Below are 24,522 nucleotides of genomic sequence, written 5' to 3'. Positions count from 1 at the left end.
TCAGTATTGTATATAATGCTGCAGTCTGATTTTTTGGGGAATATTTTATAACACTGTTAGAAGAAAAATAAATGGTTTTTGCACAAATGAGATCTAATAATTATTTAAATTAATAATTCTGTCCTTTGAGATTATATTTGATTCGTTTTTATTGTTCACCACCAGTGTGTGAAATGAATATATGCAAAAATGGTCTGTTATCACCTACATTTGCTTTGGTGTTTCGAGGGTGCAAGCAGTGAGGAGATCCCAGTTTGCATGGTTAACTTTGTAAGGACTATGGATCCGTCCAAATGTAGGAACTACCCTGAACATTATTTAGGTCAGGAATGAAGCTGGTTTTGCACATATTAACAAGGAAATTCTTAAAGTCACATGAAAATACAAGAGAACCAGAATAGCTAAAATATCTGTAAAAAGAACAAAGTTGAAGGACTCATAGTCTCATACAAAACTACAGTAATCAAGACAGTGTGGTATCAGTATATAGGTATCTTTATAGATTAATAGAATTTAAAATTCAGAAACCCTCATATTTATAGTCAATTTTTGACAGGGGTGTCAGATCATTCAATGGGTAGGAAATAGTCTCTTTAATAGATGATGCTGGGGGGCACCTGGGTGGCTCAGTGGGTTAAAGCCTCTGCCTTTGCCTCAGGTCATGATCCCAGGGTCCTGGGATCGAGCCCCGCATTGGACTCTCTGCTCAGCAGGAGCCTGCTTCCTCCTCTTCCTCCTCCTTCCTTCTGCCTGCCTCTCTGCCTACTTAGGATCTCTGTCTGTCAAATAAATAAATAAATAATCTTTAAAAACATGATGCTGGGAATACTGTTATGCTGGAAATAAAAAAAAAAAAAAAAAAAAAAAAACATGATGCTGGGAAAACACAATATCTATATACAAGAACCCCAAATTGAACCCCCATGTTATACTATATACAGCTATTCTTTCAGAAATCCAGTATAGACCTAAATGTAAGAGCTGAAACTGTAAAAAGTCTTAGAAGAAAACATAAGCGTAAATCTTCATGATCTTAGTAGACAGTGGTTTCTTACATATGATTCCAAAAACACAAGCAGAAAAAGGAAATTAAAAATTGGACCTCATCAAAATGTAAAAGTTTTGTGCTTCAGAGACACCATTAAGAAAGTGAAGAGGCATGGGGCACCTGACTGGCTCAGTTGGTAGAGCATACGACTCTTGATCTTGGGATTGTGAATTCAGGCCCCATGTTGGATGTAGAGTTTGGTGTGGGGGTGGGGGTTAATTGAAAACATGGCTCACAGAATGGGAGAGAACTTTTGTAAATCATTTCTATATTGTTTGATAAGAGGCTTATATCCGGACTATATAAGGAACTCATATAATTCAACAATAAAAAGACAGCCCAATTTTTAAGGTGGGCAAAGGATTTAAACAGACATTTCTCCGAAGATATATAGATGGCCAATAGGCACATGCAAAGATACTCAACATTAATCAATAGGAAATGCAAATCAAAATCATGAGATACCACTGCATACCCACTGCCATGAAAAAGATGGACAATAACAAGTGTTGACAAGGATGTGGAGAAATTTGACCCCTTGCACACTATTGTTGGGAATGTCAAAATGGTGCAGCCGTTATAAAAATAGCATGGTATTTCATCAGAATATTAAAAATAGAATTACCATATGATCCAGCAATTCCACTTCTGGGTATATACCCAAAGGAATTGAAAGCGGGGACTTGGACAGATATTTGTACACTCATGTTCATAGCAGCATTTGAAATTGCCAAGAGGTAGAAACAACCCAAGTGTCCATTGATGGATGAATGTATAAACAAAATGTGGTATGTACATGCAGTGGGATAGTATTCAGCATCAAAACGAAGGAAAATCTAACAGGTGCTGCAACATGGATGATCTTGAGGATATTCTAAGGAAAATAAGCCAGACACAAAAAAACAAATAATGTATGATTCTACTTATATGCAGTACCTAGAGTAGTCAGATTCACAGAGGCAAAAAGTGGAATGGTGGTTGCCAAGGGCCAGGGAAGGGAGGGAGGGAGAATGGGAGTTATTTCATAGATACAGTTTCAATTTTGCAAGAGGAGAAAAGTCTGAATGTAGGTTGCACAACAATATCAATATGCTAATGCCACTGAGATGTACACTTAAAAATGGTTAAGATGGTGGAACACCTCAGAGGCTCAGTCGGTTAAGCGTCTGCCTTCAGCTCAGGTCATGATTTCAGGGTCCTGGGATTGAGTCCTGCATCTGGCTCCTTGCTCAGCAGGGAGCCTGCTTCTCCTGTCTGCCTGCTCTGCCTGTTCTGCCTGCAGCTCCGTGCTTCTGCTCTTTCTCTCTGACAAATAAATAAGTAAAATATATTTTTTTAAATGGTTGGGGCACCTGGGTGGCTCAGTGGGTTAGGCCTCTGCCTTCGTCTCGGGTCTTGATCTCAGGGTCCTGGGGTCAAGTCTCACACCGGGCTCTCTGCTCGGCGGGGAGCCTGCTCCCTCCTTTCTCTCTCTGTCTCTCTCTCTCTCTCTGCCTGCCTTTCTGCCTACTTGTGATCTCTCTGTGTCAAATAAATAAATAAAATATTTAAAAAAACAAAATAAAAAAATGGTTAATATGGTGAAATGTGTGTTATGTGTATTTTACCACAGTTTAAAGGGGGGATGGCAAATTTATGATATCTGAATTATATTTCAATTTTCAAATCATATGAGAAAAAGAAGAAAAGAAAGATATGAAATCAGTCCAGGAAGCCCAAAAGGATTTGAGGAAGTCCATTATATGCCTGTTCCACAGCATTTATTCATTCAGGAGAAAAACTTCCCTTTCCAAAGCAATGAAATTATTTTTTGTTTTAATGTCAACATGACTTTACAAAAAAATATTTTATTTTATTTTATTTCTTTTCGGTGTTCCAGAATTCATTGTTTATGCACCACACTCAGTGCTCTGTGCAAGATACAGATGTAGTGAAAAGAAGGGCCATCTGTACCCCCCCAAAATCTTTTAAATATAACAGAAAACATAAGCTAGAGGCATTCCTAATTAAGAAATGATAAATAATGAAAAAAGACCAGCAGATAGGATTCAGGCTTTGTTAATGCTATTACCTGATTATCATGGTAAGCCAGAGAAGGTAAAGCTATCCTGAAATTTTATTTTGTTCTCTTACCACTTTTCAAGATGGTAGGAAGGGAGTGCATGCTCAGTTCAGTTCACAGGAGGGAGCATTTTCCCTCCTATGCCCACCCTTCCTGCAGCTGTCCTTTTTGAGGGGCAGGATGCACAGGCTATGTACCAAATGCCATTGTGAAGCACATGCCCGGAGATATTTTTATTGATCCAAATCATCTAGCATTCACCAAAGGCAGGACTTGGACACTAATTAGGAAAGGTTGTTAGAAAAGAAAAGGCAGGGATGCTAGGGTGGCTCAGTTGTTAAGTAAGTGTCTGCCTTTGGCTCAGGTTATGATCCCAAGGTCCTGGGATTGAGCCCCACATCAGGCTCCCTGCTCAGTGGGGACCCTGCTTCTCTTCTCCCGCTTCTCCTGCTTGGGTTCCCTCTCTCACTGTTTCTCTGTCAAATAAATAAATAAAATCTTAAAAAAGAAAAGAAAAGGCAGTTTCCAACACCATTCCATCTGTCCCCTTGACTGATACAAACCAGAGTTGAATCCAGTCTGTGTTTCTGAACGTCTTTTTTGACGTATAATGATTTTTGTATTCTACTCCCTTCAATTCTTGAATGAGTCTTTTATATTTTTTTTCTTTTTTAAAGATTTTATTTGTCAGAGAGAGAGAGTGCGCACAAGCAGTCAGAGTGGCAGGCAGAGGCAGAGAGAGAAGCAGGCTCCCCACCAAGCAAGGAGCCCGATGCAGGACTGGATCCCAGGACCTAGGATCATGACCTGAGCCGAAGGCAGCGGCTTAACCCACGGAGCCACTCACGCGTCCCTTGAATGAGTCTTTTCTACCCCTCCTTTTCTTTTATTCTTTCCCAGAGTAGATTTGAAATAATCTCTTGATCATCATTGTTACTTATTGTAACATCTGACTCTACTAAGGGTTCTCATCTGTTTCTTAGGATTTAGATATTATAAAAAATAAACATTTATTAATGGCCTTCTGTGAAAAGCAATGTGCTAGACCCTGGATGTCAAAAACACATAAACTCTTCTATTTATAATTTGATTAGGGTGACAAGACAAATATGTAAAAAGATCACAGTACAAAAGAGCATGTGCTGATTGTCACTTGAGTACCATAGAAGTTTGGAAATAAGGGCTCATAGTGGGTTGAAGATGGTTGGATAGAGTCTTTTATTTTTTTATTTTTTTTTTTAAAGATTTTATTTATTTATTTGACAGGGAGAAATCACAAGTAGATGGAGAGGCAGGCAGAGAGAGAGAGAGAGAAGGAAGCAGGCTTCCTGCTGAGCAGAGAGCCCAATGTGGGGCTCGATCCCAGGACCCTGAGATCATGACCTGAGCCGAAGGCAGCAGCTTAACCCACTGAGCCACCCAGGTGCCCCGGATAGAGTCTTTAAAAAAAAAAAAAATTTAAACTGGAATGAAAGAAATAAATTTTATTTATTTTTTTAAAGATTTTATTTATTTGAGAGAGTGAGAGAGAGTAGAGGGAGAAGCAGTCTCCCCACTGAGCAGGGAGCTGGATGTGGAGCTCTGTCCCAGGACTCTGGTATCATGATCCGAACTAAAGACAGATGTTTAACTAACTGAGCCACTCAGGTGCCCCAAGAAATAAATTTTATATATTATCATTGGCAAATTGGTTTCCTCCACAGTGCTAAGAGTCCATGTAAAATGTAACATTCCATTTAACAGTTACTATTTGATTAACCTGCACAAGTCCTCTTTTCTCATACTCATTTTTCTCACCCGCAGCCCAGATTTGCTTAGGACAGTAAAAGGCATTGCCTAGTTGTCTCTTTGTTTACATATGGACAAGTAATTAAGTAGGGAGGGAAAGTGATCTTATATCATAATTTGGCCACTAGAGCCATGCAGTTGCCTCTGTCGGTTTTCTCTGTTTCTCTATCGGTTTTCTCTGTTTAGCCTGTAAAGTGATAACAAAGAGAGAAGAAAGTAGCCACTGTCAAGCATCTCTGGCCTAGGGTGAGTTTGACCTGCACTTTGACAATGATTTGATTATTTCTGCTTTCTATGTTGAATGGATTTACTACCCATCAGAGTCTCAAAGACCCTTAATTTAAAAAATACATCGATTTTTTTTTTTAAGTCTTCTACATGCTGACTGTTACCTCCTTATGACATGTGGTAATGATTTCTGAATTTTCATTAGGCACAACTCATTGTTGAAGCACTGAAGCAATTGGTTACCTTTGCAGCTAATTCTTGGTTACATAAACAAGAGTCCTTTAAAAAGATTAGCCAGAACAGTTTTTTAAACCCGCAGCAACACTGGTGTGTATCAGTTCTGACTTCTGTCAGTATACTTGGACCCATGACTGCAGTGTTTTATTACCCTTGGCTACATTAGGACACATCCTTACAAGACCACTTTTGTAGCAGATTTTTTTTTTAAAGATTTTATTTATTTGACAGAGATCACAAGTAGGCAGAGAGGCAGGCGGGGTGGGGGAAGCAGGCTCCCCACTGAGCTGAGAACCCGATGTGGGGCTCGATCCTGGGACCCCGAGACCATGACCCAAACTGAAGGCAGAAGCTTTAACCCACTGAGCCACCCAGGCACCCCTGTAGCAGATATTTTTATAACTCTACCAAATGATTAGACTGACATAGAGCAATTCTCTAAATACATGGGTATTAAAATATTCTGGCTGCTGTCTCCTTTTTGCCTTCAAGTTGAGGCATCATGATGACATAAGACTCTACCAGTCCTAATCGGTACACGAGTGAAGTTAGGCATGGCATTCTCATATTATTGACAAGAGTCTTTGTCACTGTAAATAGGAGAAATCTTGGAGGAGGGGTTCCCATTATAGTAATTCTAATTCAATTCTGCTAATACTGTTTTTCAGAAACTACATTAAAACTCATTCCATGTAGTCAGGAAGGAAGTTACGGTATTAAACTGAATTCTAGCTGGAACAATTTAGCTTGTGTTCAAAAACGTACAATATGTTTATCTGGGAATTTGAGGTATTGATTAGGGTTTAGAAAGTGTTTAGGAGAACCTGAATGGGAGAAACCTTCTGTTAATTGGTACCAGGGTATAGTGACATGGGATACAGACTCAAATAGGCTTCTAGCATCTTGTGGTCTATAGGTCATAGTCCTCAAGGGGGAACCAAGAGTCTGGGAAGGTCTCTGGTAATGATCTAACAACTCTCTGACCTCTCTTCCCCTAAGTACTCCCAACCTGCTTCCAAGTGTTCCCAATTTTTCTAACTGGGAACAATTTCCAATTGAAAGGTTAGCTGAGAAATATGAGACTTTAAATAGCAAATGATTATGGCTACAACTATTTTGGAAAACAGGCAGTATCTTCTAAGGGTGATCATACATATATTCTATCCTGTCCTATACACAAATAAATATTTTAATACAATTCCAGTGCTAGGTATATACTTTAGAAATAGAAATGCAAACATTTGTATACCAAAAGATGCATTCAGAAATATTTAGAATAGTGCTGTTCCTATAGGTCAAGACTAGAAATGATCTAAAAGTTCATTGACAGTAAATGAACAAATAAATTCAGATATATTCACATGCTAGAATATTATATAGCACTTAAAATGAACAAACTATTGCTACATGAGACAACTTGAATGGGTCTCAGGAACATAACATTGATAAAAAAAATAGACACAAAAGAGTATGTATTATACAATACCATTTATATAAAGTTCAAAAACAAGCAAAGCTAACCTATGATGATATAAATCAAAATAATAATTGCACTGTGAGTATGGTGGTGGCTGGGAGGGAGTGTGGGAAGGTGAACTTATGGGGGGCTGGTAATGGTTCTCTAAAAGATGGATGTGGTTATGTGTCCATTTTGTGAAATTCCACACATATACTTGTGATTTGTACATTTTTCTGTCTATATGCTGCACTTTAGAAATTAACTAAAAATTTTTTTGAAGACAAATAGTGGCTGAGATAAAAAGTGAAAGTAATTCACTCTGAAGTTGAATAGCTAAGCTGTTGTTAAATTGAAATGCCAGTCTTTCTGGTTTGATATGGAAAGTTCGCGAAATAAAGTTGTCAGGCATTAATAGTATTCCAGCCAGATTTCAAAATACTGCTTTGAGCAGGTCTTACGTCATTGGATAAGAATAATGGGAATTATTTTCTAGGATATTTTTGTCATGGGTAGCTGTGAATATATACAGCTTTTTTTGCCTTAAAAGTTTGCTTTTAACATAAACGTCTTTAGTATTAAAAATTTTGTTGCAGAGAGCCATTAAATTAGGTATCCCTTTGAGAGAGACAGAATGGTGATAAATGTGATTCAGTAGATGGCAGTATTCCCTTTGAAGTTTTTAGTTAAAATGTGGATATGTGGGGGTAACTCTTAGCAACTTTTTTCAGTAGGGATGGTAAAGGGTCACCTGCTGGGACAACTAGACCAGAAAGAACATTTTAATATTTTTCTTCATGTTACATGTTATTTCATGTATTGCTAAGAGCTATTTTGAATGAACCCATAAGATGTAGAGTCCACAAATGTAGAGGACAGGTTTTTCCTCATAATAGCCCAGAATGATAGACTGCAATAGAAAGTTTGTTTAATGTAGTATTACTTTAAGTGTAGAATTACTTTAATTCAGGAAGAATTTGAGCAGCATCCTCCCCCCCCCCCATCTTGTATGTAGGAATATATATATGTCAAGATTGAGATAATGACTAACTGCTTTGGACAAGGATGTCAATGAAATTTATTGATGAGGAGATTAGGTGTACTTGAGCACAAATTAAAAGAAAAATTAAAGTGATTGACCAGTCTGTTTTTGTTGGTTATTTTAATACAACTCAATTGTTTTTTGAATTGTCTCTCTTTTTTTGTACTGAAATTTTCTAAAATGGTAGTACTCGATGAAAGCAGTGGGGTTTAAGAAATCCTGTGGCATTATAGGACTTCTGGTAGTAAGGAATTTGACATGGATCAGAGTAATATGCCAGAGAAGTCAAGAGTTATCAGCCAAAGGATAGAACGTGCCTGTGGTGCAGAATGGGAGAGCAACGATCAAACTAGACAGAGCCAGAAGAACTACATCAAAATCTGACTTTGCTCATTATTAGCTATTGACCTTGGACAAATCACTTAACTTGCCTAATTTTTCTTATCTGTGAAATACAGGTGTAAATGACTGCTTTGGCTTTCATATAGGTTGTTAAGTGCATCAAGTAGGTGCATTGTCTATAAGGGTGCTGTGCTGTATTAATGTTAATGAACTCTGCGGATAGACTCTGATTTTTATTGCTGTTCCATTAACCGTTTGTTTCCTCAGGTTTTTCTGCCTGTAGTTATCAGGTGCTAGCTGGGAAACGTTGATAAGCGTATCTTCAAAGGCATCCTTGTATGAGTACCTACTAACAGGTACTGTGCTAAGTGCTTTAACCGCATAGTTTCCAAAGCCTCACAGCTACTCTAGGAGTAGGCTGAACCATTGACCCTATTTTGTAGTCTGCAAAGATTTGGACTGACCCAGGAGCTGTGAATCAAGGCCACGTCATCTGACCACAGCCGTTGTTTGTAGTAGGCTATACCTGCCTGGTGCACTTCAGTTTTTACTTTTTCCCTAGCTAGTATTTTAGAAGTTAGGGTCATATGTTGCATTTTTATGTATTGGGCCTTAAAACTTTATTATATTTCATTATGGAGTGATTAACAGAATCCTAATGTATGCATTTGTTAATTTGTGAATGGGGAGGGTTGGTCCTCCTGACTTGAGCCTGTTTCATCTTTAGTCAAAGCACACACAAATCATTTCTTGATGATCAAACCCAAGGAGAGGAACAGTAACATCAACACAACCTAAAGTCACAGTGACACAACCTGAAGAGTGTTAATATTTGTTTTGAGGATATATTTTGATTTTCTTTGCCAAACACCCCTCCCAATTACTTATTTTTCCGTATTACAACTGCTTTGCTTTTTTTCTTTTCTTTATATTTGTGTGTGTGTGTGTATGTGTGTGCATGTGTGCGTTTTAGGGGGTTTTCCATTTATTGTAATTATAATACTAACATTTCACATAGAGATAACATTTCTGGGAGAATACATTTAAAAAAATTTTTTTAAGATTTTGTTTATTTATTTGTCTGATAGAGAGAGAGAGAGTACAGGCAGGGGGAGCAGCAGACAGAGGGAGAAGCAGGCTCCCCGCTGAGCAAGGAGCCTGGATCCCAGGACTGGATTGGGACTGGATCCCAGGACCCTGCGATCGTGACCTGAGCTAAAGGCAGACGGTTAACCGTCTGAGCCATCCAGGCGTCCCCTGGGAGAATACATTTAAAATTGATAAAGTAAATATACTAATAACTAACTGTTTTTGCTGCTCCTGTCAGGTAAATACAAATAAATATATATGAAAATTTTCATTTATAAATGTGTTATTTTCATTATTCTAAAAATACTGTTTTTAATAAAAAATGGCTTTTTGAAACTGTATCTTCAACCTTCTGTCGTAAAAATATAAAAATTACTTATTCATGTTTTGGCCACCTTGTAATTTAGTTTATGTATTGTCAGTTCTTCTTCTTTTTTTTTTTTTTTTAGTTAGATTTTTAAATTTTAGAACAGTTTAGATATTTATGGGAAAATTATAAAGGACAATTTCCATATAACCCATACCCAGTTTCCCTTATTATTATGATAGTACATTTGTTACACATTTGTTTTATTTATTTATTTATTTATTTATTTATTTATTTATTTATTTGAAAGGGAGAGAATGAAAGAGAGAGAGAGCGTGAGAGCGCGAGCATGAGATGGGGGAGGGGTAGAGGGAGAATCAAATTCCCCACTGACCAGGGAGCCCGAGGCGGGACTCCAGGATCACAACCTGAGCCGAAGGCAGTTGCCCAACCAACTGAGCCACCCAGGTGCCCTTGTTATACATTTGTTACAATTAATGAACTTCATGAACTTTTTTTTATTTAACATTTTTCCTGTACTTTATTCAGCTTTGCTTAGTTTTGCCCTAATTCTGGAGTCCCATCCAGGATATCATAATTGCATTTAGTAATCATACCTCCCCATAGTCCACTTGGCTGTGACAGTTTGTCAGGCTTTCCTTGTTTTGGTGACCTTGACAGTTTAAAGGACTAACTAACTGGTCAGGTGCATTGTAGAATGTTCCCCAATTGGGGTTTGATGTTTTTCTTAAGATTATGGTTTACCTTTCACTGCATACACTAGGTTATATGGGGAGGTTGCTCTAAATCATAGTGAACTCTGAGGAAGGCAGGTTGAGATTTGAAAATATTGGCTGTGGAAAACCCACACAAAGATAAGCATTAACATTCTTTGTTGGCATTGAAACATTGGCTACATTCTTTATGTTTTTTGTATTTTATCGTTTTTCAGAAGAAGCTAGTCCTAATTCTGGCTGAAAAGAAGAGTGTAGGTTGTATGATCTGCTCATGTCCCCAAAACAGTTTCTTTTCTAATTGCACCAGTTGGGGCAGTTAGCATGGGTTTTAATGTTACTCTTAAGAGCTTTATTTAATCTGAATTGGCCTTTTAATTAGTAATGGGCAATTTTGGGTGAATTGTTAATTGATTAGAATTGTGGATATCATCTGCAAAGCTGTTTTGTCACTGTAGCCTAGAATAGTAGAAGATTAAAACAGGATCTGGTTTAGTTACTATTCTAAGACGAATGTTTGCAAAGTATTATTTTCGTGGTTTGGGTTTGTTGTTCCAGCCTGGTGTCTTAACTCTGCTGAGAATGATTGTCTTTTAACTCACCGAGGTCCTCAATTCTACTCCATTAAGGGCCACTTTTCTGCCAATCAAAAAGCAGCATCCCTGAGATTGATTTTTGTTACAGTGGATAGTAATGGCTGCCGAGTGACAACATTTCCAACTCTTTTATGTAAACAGAAAGCAATCAAATAAGTACTAATCCAAGGATTATGTGGACCCAAATCCCGTGGCCAGAAGAAGAATCACTGCAGTGTATGTCCCTGGCTCTTTGCCTTCTGGTCGCCCCTCTTCATCCTGGAAATCTCGCTTGCTGCTGGTGCTGCCTGTTACATTGCAGGATGCGGCGACCAAAACACTCCTGCACCTCCTGAATGGAATTCAGAAAGACACTTACATTTCCATAAATAAATTAGGAATTCAGTGGTTTCTTCGGGCTAATCAGGGCAGGCTGATAAACCTTGCTAGCTGTTTAATAAATGAATTGTGACTGATTACCTATTAATATGGACGCCTCAGGAATTCACCCAGGGGGAAGCAGAGCAGTGAAATAGAGAGGGGCATGGCCCCTTGGGAAATCAGGGCTTCATGTTTGCAGCTTAAATATCTCTGTGAAGTATCAATAAGGAGGTAATTGAATTTTGAACACAAACATGAGCGCCGGATGGATGAAAGGGGGAGGGGGGTCTGATCATCTCTTCTCTGCCCCTTCATTCTCCCCTCCCCTTTTCCTTAGAGACCACTCTAGTAAAGATAGATGCTAAATCCATTAAATAAAGATTAGACTCTGTCGTAGTAGAAAATGGCAGCTTAGCTAGATCCCTGGGCAAATTGGGGCCTTTTGCAATACAGAAAATTAAAATATACATTTTTAACAAGTGTGCTATCTTCCTACCAATAATGCCAGGCTAGCTTGTGGGGTTTACTCCTCCTTCAGATTGGCTTTTGTTTGGACAGATCACTTTCTCTTGTACTAATGCCAATCTTTTCTGTATTCCTGGAGCAGAAGGGGCTGGGTTTATTTATTTATTTTTAAAGCTTCTGTTGAGGCCTTTCCTCTAGCATCCCGCTTGCTTGTAATCAGAGGAGTGGGAAGGAGATTAGTGTCCCATGAATTGACGGTAGATAAATGTTCCCTCCCCTTAACTGGTGGGTCCAGAAGAGCCCAATCACTTGTATTTCAGGGATGATTGGAGACTGTACAGCCAAGCAAGAAAAGGGCTTACAGACTGAAATAAAAATTGATATTTTAGATGCTATTTTATTTGGTATTATTTCCTCTAGATAAGGTTATTGATTTGCTTTGTTTTATTTTCAGCCAGATAAAGTCTTATTAATGTAGAAAAAGAAGAATTGGCATCATTTGTTTATAGATCATAATACCCCTTTTTGAGCAATACCAGAACACAAGCATCTAGCCCTAAATACTTTCATTTCTGCATATGAATACCCAGTAGCAGCTTTTTGGACTAACCTTTGTTTATCTGTCAGTTTACATGTTTTGATAATTGTTTCATAAGGCTTCAGTCAGTAAGTCTATCAACAAGTATTGCGCATCTGTTAGGTGGGTGGCATTTTTAGTTGCAGTGGTCAACAGCTAGAAAGTCTATCCTCTGCTACCACAAATATTTCTTTAAATATAAAAAAAAAATGAAGTTGGTTTTGTCATACTCCTTCTTATAAAAGTTATTTGGCTCCTTGGGTCTTATTTGTAAGACAAAATTCAGATTCCTCAGGCTTTCACAAAGGACTTTCTTAACATTGACCTAGCCTTTCTCTCCAGTTTTATCTGGAAAACTTACACTTGTCCTCCAAGGTGATTTCAAATCCCAGTCTCTCCATGTAGTGTCTCCCTTTTCCCGCAGAGTTACATTTTTGTTACCTTTTAGTGTGGGTTCTCCACTTGGTGGTTCTGAGGATTGCCCATGGAAGAAAAAATGTACTTCTTAGTCAATAATTAAGGGCTTTGTTTGCCAGATTGCAAACATTCCCAGTTCTTTGTTTCAACTTAAGAGATAGCTTGATGGTCAAATTTTTAACTATTTGTCCTTATGTATTTCACTTTATAATTTAACTTTGATTTGTGTCGCTCTTTAGTGGTAAGAAAGAGTCTGTTTGCTGTCCCTGTCATTACTGCTACCTTAAGTTATGTTTCTCTAGAGAGCAGAAATCAAATTTATTTTAAAAATTTTATTATTTTTTATTAACATAAAATGTAATATTAGCCCCAGAGGTACAGGTCTGTGAATTGCCAGGTTTACACACTTCACAGCACTCACCATAGCACACACCCTCCCCAATGTCTATAACCCAGCCACTCTCTCCCTACCCCCTCCTCCCCTCAGCAACCCTCGGTTTGTTTTGTGAAATTAAGAGTCTTTTATGGTTTGTTTCCCTCCCGATCCCATCTTGTTTCATTTTTTTCCTCCCCTACCCCCCAAGCCCCCCACATTGCCTCTCAAATTTTTCATATCAGAGAGATCATATGATAATTGTCTTTCTCTGATTGACTTGTTTCCCTTAGCATAATACTCTCTAGTTCCATCCACATTGTAGCAAATGGCAAAGAAGTCAAACTTATTTAATCTGATTGCCACAGTTCACAAATGGCCCTTTATAATTTTGAATGCTAGTTCTCAAATACTGCAAATTTCAGAATTTCCTAGCCCCTCACATGTTGCACATTACATTCATGTTGTACTTAGATGGTTCTAGTTCTCCTTCCAGTTGCCCTAACTTTTGTTTCCTGCCATTTTTCTAGGCTCCAGAACTCTTTCCCCTTATTGACAGTACAGGTTTGCTGGGGCCATGGAAGGCAACATTTTAAAGGCTCTGTATTCCCAATGGTTGGATCTCAACTATTTTAAGTTTTAAGCCTTATTTAACACTAACAGATTTATGCAAATAAAATGTGTTTTCTTTTTGTACTAATAATTTTCAGTGCAGATTGTATATTTTCATTTAATTATAACAAAAATTTAGTACTAGAAGTTCTGAGGTTATAAAAAACTTACCCAAATAATCCCTAAAAATTTGAAATAAAGGATATTGACTTTATCCCTGTAAGAGAAGACTGTTGGTAACTTCCTTTCCTAAAGTTGGTGATCTTAGCATAACCTTCATTCAATAAAATATCTTTTTCCTTCCTTTGTATATATAACATAGTACCCTTAGAACCACCTGCAGTGTAATTATTGTTACCTAGGCAATTACTAATTTTAGTTTCTGTATGGGTAGAGTTAATGCTGAGGTGCATGTCTTGCTCAGGAGGATACTGTAGCTATGGTTCTTAACCTAAGAGTCCATGAATCTCCGGAAATTTAAAGAAAATTGTATGTGTATACTTATCCATGTATATTTCTCTGCAAAGAGTATTAATGGCTTTCATTAGACTGTTTTAAAGGTCTCTGTTAGAATTGAACTGCATGTGGTACATAAACAATGAATCTTGGAACACTGGAAAAATAAAATAAAATTTTAAAAAATTTAAAAACTTAAACACTAGGAAAAAAAAAAAAGATTGAACTGTATGGCCCTAAAAAGGATATGTCAGAATCCTAGCCCCTGGTACTCCAGAATGTGACCTTATTTGGAGATAGGGTCTTAACACAGATAGTCAAGTTAAAATGAGGTCAGTAGGATGGGTCCTAGTCTAATATGACTGGTATCCTTATACAAGAAGGAAATTTAGACACAGAGACAGACATACGTAGAGGGAGGTGTGAGGACAGTCATCTTTTCTTTTTTTTTTTTTAAGATTTTTTTTTTTTTAATTTATTTGACAGAGATCACAAGCAGGCAGAGAGGCAGACAGAGAGGAGGAAGCAGGCTCCCCGCAGAGCAGAGAGCCCGATGTGGGGCTCGATCCCAAGACTCTGGGATCATGACCTGAGCTGAAGGCAGAGGCTTTAACCCACTGAGCCACCCAGGCGCCCCAAAGACAGTCATCTTGAAAGCCAAGGAGACAGACCTAAACAGATCCTTTCCTCATGGGCTTCAGAAAGAAGCAACATTTTGATACCTTGATCTCAGACATCTAGCCTCAGAACTGTGAGAGTAAGTTTTTAATATTTAAGGCACTCACCTTGTGGTAGTTTGTTACAGCAGTCCCAGAAAACTAATGGACTCTCTATTGGTTAGGATGCTTTTGTCTACAAATTACAGAAAACCCAACTACAGTGGCCTAAAAGATAAAGTTGTTCCATATAGGTACTTCATTTTGGGGGGGGGGGTTAATTCACTTACTTAACATTATCGCCAGAGACCCCTGTTAGTTCCATCTTTCTGCCATGTCACTTCATTGTGTTGGAAACCACCCTCCCCCCCAGGTTGGTTTCCATCATGTTTGCAAGATGGCTACTACAGCTTTGGACATCATTGGCTGACAACACTATCCTAAGATAGAAAAGAGAGTTGTTTTCCCCCACGCTTCTTCTTATCAGTGAGAAAACCCCCAGAAGCTCTGAGGCAGATTTCCCCTTGCATGCCATTGAACAGTGCTAGTCACACTCCTCTGCCTAAATTAACCATTGTCAAGGGAAATTACACTACCTGCCATCATTGGATGGACTAAGACTGGTTCCTTCTTGGAACTAGGAAGGAGCCCGGTCTCCCGAGTATGTGCTCACCCTTTACCCAAATAAAATCAGGGTTTTGTTAACAAATTAAGATTAAGTGAGGAAATAGCTATGTATAGACAACTACGTATGTCTAACCAGTCTGTGAGCCCTAAAAGGTTAAGAACTACTATTTGTAAGACAGGCAGTGTTTCTGAAGTGAGATACCTAGTCAAGGTTAAGCTCTGTTCAGATATCAAAAGAGTGACCCATGTTTAAGAATTTCTAAGTTAATAGGGGCACCTGGGTGGCTCAGTGGGTTAAAGCCTCTGCCTTCAGCTCAGGTCATGATCCCAGGGTCCTGGGATCGAGCCCCACATCGGGCTCTCTGCTTGACCAGGACCCTGCTTCCCTTCTTCTCTCTCTGCCTGTCTCTCTGCCTGCTAGTGATCTCTGTCAGATAAATAAATAAAAATCTTAAAAAAAAATTTCTAAGTTAATAGTAACTGAAAGGGTTGTGTTTGTTTTTTCACTTAATCACTCAGTAAATAAGTGAGTGCCTCTTATGTGAACATACTCTGCTGAGTATAAGGTTATAGAGAAAAAGAACGTTTTTGTCCTTGAGATTACAGTTTACTGGAAAGCACTAGGAAAGTGTACTTATCTCAGACAGGATCAGAGGTACCTCCCCCCTTTTTAGGGTCTGGCGCATTGTGGGTACTCATGACTCATAGACCACTAGAAGCAGGAAAATCAGTTTTAAAAGATGCAGTGAGGGACGCCTGGGTGGCTCAGTTGGTTGGACGACTGCCTTCGGCTCAGGTCATGATTCTGGAGTCCCGGGATCGAGTCCCACATTGCGCTCCCAGCTCCATGGGGAGTCTGCTTCTCTCTCTGACCTTCTCCTCGCTCATGCTCTCTCTCACTGTCTCTCTCTCAAATAAATAAATAAAAATCTTTAAAAAAAAAAAAATAAAAGGTGCAGTGATGTAGGAGTTTCAGATAACTATTTCTAACTTGAGTAGTTTTTAACTGACTTTATTAACCAGAATAGAGAATGTGAATAAAAGTACTGTTTGGGGCTGGGAAATACTTGCTTTCAGCCTGTTGTGTCTTACTTATTCATGGAACATTCTAAATACCACTTTTAGAGTTGCTTTGGTGGCTCACTCGTTAAGCGTCCGCCTTTGGCTCAGGTCACGATCCCAGGGTCCTGAGGCCACATTGGTCTCCCTTTTCAGTGCGAAGCCTGCTACTCTCTCTCCCACTCCCCCTGCTTGTGTTCCCTCTCTCGCTGTCTCTCTTTCTGTCCGATAAATAAGTAAAATCTTAAAAAAATAAAGAAATAAATACCACATTTATTTAGCTAATTATTGGTTTAATAAACAATGTAGGCATATGCAACTTAACCCATATCTAGTCCTTCTGCTACTTATATAGCCCATCACATTCAGATATAGTCTTGTTTCTTATTAACATCAACAACCTGCATTTCCTGATAAGCCCAGCTCTGCCCAGCTCCTTCTCGTATCTTGATACCACCTCTGTGGGGGGTAACCACTGTTACTGTCCTCATTGGACAGATGAAGAAAGGTATTGAATGACAGCATCAAGACTGCAACTCAGACCTATGTGATTGATTCCAAAGCCTCTGCTCCTTAACTTGCTTGCTGAACATGGCCTAAGTGCTCTGACCACAGTAACCAGGGAAGGCTTCATTCTGACCGTGAATGCTCTTCTGACAGTGCTTAGCACTGCCGCAAATGTCACTTCTTGAGGTCAATACTTGTCTTCCCCCTACCCAGCTAACTACTAGAAAGAAACATGAAGCATGCTGTATCTGTACGGTATGGGTGGAGGAGGAGATTAATCCAGCTCTTTCCTAGCTAAATTATGACTTGCTAGCATTGTTCGAGCCCTGAATTTCTCAAGAAGAACAGACGCTGGGATGCCTTTTGACTAGATGAAGGCAATTTGAGGGCAAGCCTCAGACCATCTTCTGTCCCAGAGCAGGATATTAGCATTGACAACTCACTCCCTTGAGAAGGAGTCCACATAGTGACTAAAGCAAACTCCAGGCTTAGTTAAATGGCAGGTCCTTCGGAAGGCTATATGTGATTGCTAGACTAGATTATTCCTACTTGCACTCCTACGCTCATGATATATACAGTCTACCGGCACAATCTACTTCTCCCTCCTAGAGTGTTGGCTTTGTTCTCCACTGGGTCCCCAGTGCCTGATGCACACGTAGGTGCCAGGAACGTGCAGGGAAGGAGGGGAAAGGCCAGACAATTTCTGGGTTTAAGCCATCTCTTTATTAAGGCATCGGTGATATCTTTAAAAAAAAAATTCAGTTTGGCTGCTAGTGTTACTGCTGCCCTAACTTCTTCTGTTTTGTCTCTGCCTTTGTGTATTTGTAAATCTACAAATCACACAGAAAGGAAATTCTGGCATTAACTCAAGCTGCCGTATGATGTAGCTATGCAAAGGATTATTTATAGACCCAAACACTCTTCTCTCCATGAATTTATAATCTCTATAGAATGAAAGGAATTAGATCCCCTGAGGTGGATGCTGTTCTTAGTTAGCCCAGCTAAAAATCTCTAGTCCTTTTCTGTCAACTGTAGGTAGTCCCACTTGCATATGGAGGTTTTGAGATCACTGCATGAAAATTACTTATTAATATTAATATACAAATATTAATTATTTGTAATAAAGGGTAAGAGTTTACCTTCCATACATCTTTCTCACTTTTCTAAGTCTTTTCTACTTTAGACCATACTGGTTTTTACAAATCCCTTCAAGTGAATGTCTACTCAACATTAATTAACTTACTCTTTACTTTCCCAAGCACTAATGGAAATACTGGATTATAACCAATCTAATACTCTCTGGACATTCTACCAGACACTTTCCTCCATGTGATTTAAGGCAGTTTATAATCACTCCTTGCGGTCTTGAGGCCAGTTTTCAATTCATGAGACTCATATATCCTGGCTAGTTTTAATTAATTTTGCAAGGAAGATGCCAGGAGAAGCACTATTAAATGCTTTCTTATAATCAGGTTCTTTCATCTATTGGGTTCTTGTCAGCCACTAATCTTGTAATTTTATCACAACAGAATCTAGAAGTTTCTCTGACATAGTTGGCCCTTTACTCTAGTTCTTCAGTGCTTAGTACTCAGGGTTTGGGTGACCTTACATTTATGGTTGTCTTATTCAGAATTGATATTGGGGGGTTGCTCTAGATTTATAACAGTAACTGCTAGAATTCATTTTTTTTTAACATTAAGAATTGGGGACTGTTTTTACTTGGTATCCTGTGTGTTCCATTTGTTTGGTCTCTTTGGGAGACTGTAGGAGCCGGAATCCAATGAAGAGGACTCTGAACAGGGGAAATTTGATATAAAGAGCTGTTGAATTGTTAACTGGGTGAAAGGGTAGAAGACGACTCTGAGGGGTGCAGGGGTAGACGCTGCAGAAAGCCATTTCCGCCAGAACTGAAGGAGAGTGCACTGCAGAGGAAGTTAGAAACTTAAAGGAGGTCCCACAAGGCTGAAATTTAGCCCTCTGAAGAGAGGACGCAGCTGCCAGCGGAACCTGCCGCCCTTTGCCAGGGGTTACTCTCCTGGTGACTTTTAGGAGCTGCCCTGTGGTGGTGAATAATCCGAGCCAGAGCAAGCCCTGCCATGGGACCCAGGGCCTCTGTGGACAAGGTGAGCAGTGCAGGGGGGCCCCCCAGATGCCAAACTGCTCGTCCCTGTGGGGAAGACCAGACACTGTAAAAAGGAAGAAAAGTTCTTTCTTTCTGCTTCAGCCTCGCTGTCTCCCACCAGTCCCCTCTCTGTTGGCAAACTTAACAGCAAGCCAGCTGACTGAGGAGAAATGGCGCCTGCTGCACGGTCCAGCCCATGTATCATACAGCAGGCAGAGAAAGGTGAGTTAGGAGTGGAGAGATAGTAAATGAATAACTGGCACAGTGAGTAAAAGCTTTGTGTTGGGGCGCCTGGGTGGCTCAGTGGGTTAAAGCCTCTGCCTTGGTCTCAGGTCATGATCCCAGGGTCCTGGGGTTGAGCCTTGCATTGGGCTCTCTGTTCCGCGGGGAGCCTGCTTCCTCCTCTGTCTCTGCCTGCCTCTCTGCCTACTTGTGATCTCCGTCTGTCAAATAAATAAATAAAATCTTTTAAAAAAGAAAAAAAAAGCTTTGTGTGAAGTTCAGTCTTGCAAATTAAATAATTTCATTTTGCATTATGAACAGTTTGGTTTGGTTTCATTTTTTAATAGATGTTTATTTTTCTCAAATCAGGTTACACCGTTTGCAGTGGGCTGGGTAGCAGTCACAGGCTTGACAGTCCCATCCTAGTCAGGGACTGACTTAGCTATAAATATCTGCCGAACTTCCGTCGGCTACTTCATGCAGAGGGCCTTATCAGATTTTTTTTTTTTAAGATTTTATTTATTTATTTGACAGAGAGAGGGAGAGATCACAGGTAGGCAGAGAGGCAGACAGAGAGTGAGAGGGGGAAGCAGGCTCCCTGCCGAGCAGAGAGCCGATTGCAGGACCCTGGGATCATGACCCGAGCCAAAGGCAGAGGCTTTAACCCACTGAGCCACCCAGGCACCCCTAGATTTTTTTTTTTTTTTTTAAGATTTTATTTTTTTGAGAGGGTGTGAGTGAGCCTAAAAGAGGGAAGGTCAGAGGGAGAAGCAGACCCCCTGCTGAGCAAGGAGTCTGACGTGGGACTTGATCCCAGGACTCCAGAATCATGACCTGAGTCAAAGGCAGTCGCTCAACCAACTGAGCCACCCACACGCCCAACAGATGTTATTTAATTAATAAGTTTTATCAAAGATTTAAAATTAAGGAAAAATTAGATTGTAATTAGAAGATAGAACATAAATATGGATAGGAGATGGCTCTCCTAACCTCTGAATCCCATTGAATTCTCCTAATTTCCTTTATGATTAATTCTGTCTTCTAACCATTTTATTGTTCTTGAACTATTATTACTCTCTCTCTCTCTTTTTTTTTAGCCACAACAAGGATTAATACTTGCTTTTTATGTTTATCTTCCCAACTAAATTGCAAGACCCTTGCTGTTAGGAACCATGCTTTATATTATTTTTGTATATTATAAAACAATATTGTGCAGGGGCGCCTGACTGCCTCAGTAGATAAGAGCATTGGACTCTTAATCTCCCAGTCGTGAATTTGAGATTGGGTTTAGAGATTGCTTTAGGAAGAGAGAAAGAGAGAGAAAGGAAGAAAAGAAGATCAAAATCAAGACCTAACTATATGCTGTCTAAAATAAATCCATTTTTTAAAAAAAACAAACTGTATTGTACAAATGTCTGTTAAATAGATGGGATTTTTTTTTTTAAAGATTTTATTTATTTATTTGAGAGAGAGAGATCACAAGTAGGCAGAGAGGCAGGCAGAGAGAGAGGGGGAAGCAGGCTCCCTGTTGAGCAGACAGCCCGACGCGGGGCTCGATCCCAGGACCCTGAGATCATGACCCGAGCCAACCCACTGAGCCACCCAGGCGCCCCTAGATGGGATCTTTTTATATTTACAGAATAAGAAATGGAAATAGTCTTCAGGGTAATCAGAGAACAGATAGGTACTTATCCATTCTTTTCTCCATTGCTACTTTTTCAGAAGCTATCCCCTGTTTCTTTCCCCTTAGAAAGACTATAACTAATATTACAAGTGTAAAGACAAAACCAAGGTAGAAGTGGGGAGTGTCATGACAAAGCAGTTAAAATCATGGAGAAAGCTGGAAGGTATCCATATACAGTGAACAATAAATTTGGGGAGAGAGTGCTTCCAGGTTAATAATGATTTTATTTTATTTTTTAAAGATTTATCTATTTATTTTAGAGAGAGAAAGAGTATGTGTGTGTGTGCATGTGTGGAGGGGAGGGGCAGAGAGAGAGGGAGAGAAGCAGACTGCACTGAGCCCAGAGCCAGAGAGAGGGCTCAGTCCCACAACTCCAAGATCATGGCCTGAGCTGAAGTCAAGAATCCTATGCTCAACCAACTGAGCCACCCATTGATGGTTTTAATGCACACATTTGCTTTTCTTCCTTTCCCAAACCCCCAAACCCTACTAAAAAAAAAAAAAAAAATTTTTTTTTTAAAGAAAGATATACGCCCTCAAGGAGAGTAAGGAAAGAGGACAACACTTAGAAAATTTTGGAAACTGGTAGATATGTGAACCTAGCAGACCTAAGAAGAATAATCCTAAAAATAAGAAAGCCAAAAACTAAGCCACTTCATGTCTCACAGTTCACCAAAGGACTAAATATTGGTATCAGGTGGATGGGTGAGATGGTTTAAATAAGGAGAATTCATTGAAATCTGCGTAAGGAGGAGTCAGATGCCCAGATCACCTGCTTTGTTCTCCCCCACAAAAGAATGGAGCTTTATTTTCTAGAGAAGGTAAAACAAAGTGATTCCTCAACTGGTGGATACAGACCACCCGAGGGTGGGTTTCGGTACTGAAAATGTAGGGAATTATGTACACTCTGTGCTGAGACCACCCCATCCTCCACAAACCAGGCTCTTACCCTTCAATCAGGAAGGTAGAAGAGAGGAATCGACCAGCCCAAGAAGAATAAAGGTACTGACATTGGAAGTTCTCCAACCCAACAGCTTGGTCATACTGCAGGGAAGCTTATAGTCACCAAGTCTAACTGCTATACTCTTAGACTTTTCAAGCAACTTTTTAGTCCCCCTCTTCTTACACATGAAAAAAAACAGTGAAGGATTGTCAACATTTGAGAAAAGCCCCTGACATGAGACATTTAAATAACAAAAGTAACAAATGGAAAAAATCAGCTCAGAGAAAAAAGACTATGCAAAACTCATAGAAAGAGAAGATACTGCAAACATAATCAAGAACAGGATGCTATTAAAAATGACTATATACAGAGAATAGGAAAGAACTCATGGAAATTAAAAATGTGATGGGAATGAAAAATTCAACAAATATTGTCAGAAGTTAAGGAAATAGAAAGGAGCAAAAAGACATGAACTAAGGGAAAAGCAAAGAAAAGAGAACCAGTCTGTGAGAGCCAAAAATCTGAATAGTAGGAGTTCCGGAAAGAGAAAAAGGGAAATAGAAAGGAAATCATTAATGAAATACATTAAGAAAACTCAAAATTGAAAGACATGAAATGTGTTTCCAGTCTGAAAGGTCTTGATAGCTGCAGCCAAAATAGATGAAAATAAACCTGCTCCAAAGCACACATCATTATGAATTTTTAGAACTCTGGAGAAGAAGATGAGGTCTTGGAAGCTTCTGGAGAAGAGAGACAAAAAACAGTTTCAGACAAAGGATGGGAATCAGGATGTTTTCAGCATTATTTTCAACCTAGACTGCCAACTTAAGTGAAAAGATGACATAAAGACACTTTGGACATGGAAGATCCAAAAAATTGACCTCCCATAAACTCTTATGAACTATTGGAAGTCATGAGGGAATAAGCCTAGAAAGAATATATAAGCTATAAAGAATATAAGCTACAGAAAACAGGGGCTCACTAAGATGAGAGGGTAAGCTTCCCAGGGTGATTGCTGCATACCAGACACAGAGGACAATTAGATGATATTGGAGACTTCTTCAGGAAGAGGAAATTGATAAACTACAGGATACCTCTCTATATCTTAAGATTTAGACAACAGGCAGGCATAGACTGTGGTTGAATTATAGGTAAGTACATTGAAAACCACGCAAATATAAATACCCAAAGAAGGGGCCCCTGGTTGGCTCAGTTGGTAGAGCCTGCAACTCTTGATCTTGGCGTTGGAAGTTAAAGCCCCACGTTGGATTTAGAGGTTACTTAAAAATAATATTGTAAGAAAATAAAATTAAAAACTCAAAGAAAACACAAAGTATGCAAGAAAGGAAAGGTAATTGTAATTATTACAATGGCTTAGCTATAAATAGCATTTATATAATAATAATATAGAATACCAATATTGATCTAAGTAAAGTTAAAATACATGAGAGGATAGGAGATGGGATGCTTGCACATGTATTGGGAAGAATTTAGTTGGGGCTGGAGAAAGGAACTAAATCATTACCTTCTATATTTGGGGGAAGTCAATAGATAATGCCTCAAATGGAAAAATCAAGCGATAGTAATATAAGTGTGTTATTTAGTCATGTAGAGACTATAGAGGTAATAGAAAATAATCAACTAAGCAGGGTCAAATGGTTACCACTGAGGAGGAGTTTAAGGTGAACTGTTGTTTTTCTTAACCTCATAGAATTGATTTTTGAAACATGTACTTGTATAACTTTAAGTTAAAAAAAAAGAAAGAAAGAAAATAGGGGCACCTGGGTGGCTCAGTGGGTTAAGCATCTGCCTTCGACTTAGGTCATGATCCCAGGGTCTTGGGATCAAGTCCCACATTGGCTCTCTGCTCGGCAGGGAGCCTGCTTCCTCCTCTCTCTCTCTCTGCCTGCCTCTCTGCCTACTTGTGATCTCTGTTAAATTAAAAAAAAAAAAAAAAAAAAAGAACATCATTGTTAGGAATAGGTAAAATGGGTAATTAGAGGGACAGAGACTGGATCTTGTAACATTTAGAATGACAAAGCTAAATAAAGTTTAATAGAAAAATAAATGGAAACCTAAACAGAAAATGTATATGGATAGGCCAAAATAAAAGATTTCTACCTCTCTTTCTGAAAAGGAAACTAATTACTTTGAATTAAAATGTGATTTGCTGGGATGCCTGGGTGGCTCAGTCAGATAAGCATCTGCCTTTGGCTCAGGTCATGATCCCAGGGTCTTGGGATCTAGCCCCACATCGGGCTCTCTGCTCAGCGGGGAGCCTGCTTCTCCCTCTGCCTGCCGCTCCTCCTGCTTGTGCTCTCTCTCTCTTTCTCTGACAAATAAAATCTTAAAAAACAAAATAAAATGTGACTGCTTATGTATTTTCAGGTTTTGTGTTATAAAATCTGCTTGTCCAAACTTACTATAATACGAAATAAGTAATTGACAGTTTCTGGGTAGGAAGCAACTGTATTTCCACCCTGTGATGAGAAATAGAACCCCAGAGCAAGCCC

General features: G+C 39.1%; 1 protein-coding gene and 1 long non-coding RNA gene across 7 annotated transcripts in view; both read left to right on the top strand.

Annotated features, from left to right (window-relative positions):
- The window catches only part of LIN52 (lin-52 DREAM MuvB core complex component), a 142,604-nt gene that overhangs the window by 61,603 nt on the left and 56,479 nt on the right, over positions 1-24,522 (top strand). The window lies entirely within an intron of this gene.
- LOC116591762 lies at positions 4,923-23,313 on the top strand. Its single transcript, XR_004286155.1, has 3 exons — positions 4,923-4,932; positions 22,101-22,104; positions 23,204-23,313. It is a non-coding gene; the product is annotated as an uncharacterized LOC116591762 (long non-coding RNA).

The sequence above is a fragment of the Mustela erminea genome, chromosome 5, assembly GCF_009829155.1.
Source record: "Mustela erminea isolate mMusErm1 chromosome 5, mMusErm1.Pri, whole genome shotgun sequence".
NCBI lineage: Eukaryota > Metazoa > Chordata > Mammalia > Carnivora > Mustelidae > Mustela > Mustela erminea.
This window is presented reverse-complemented; position numbering and strand designations above follow the sequence as displayed.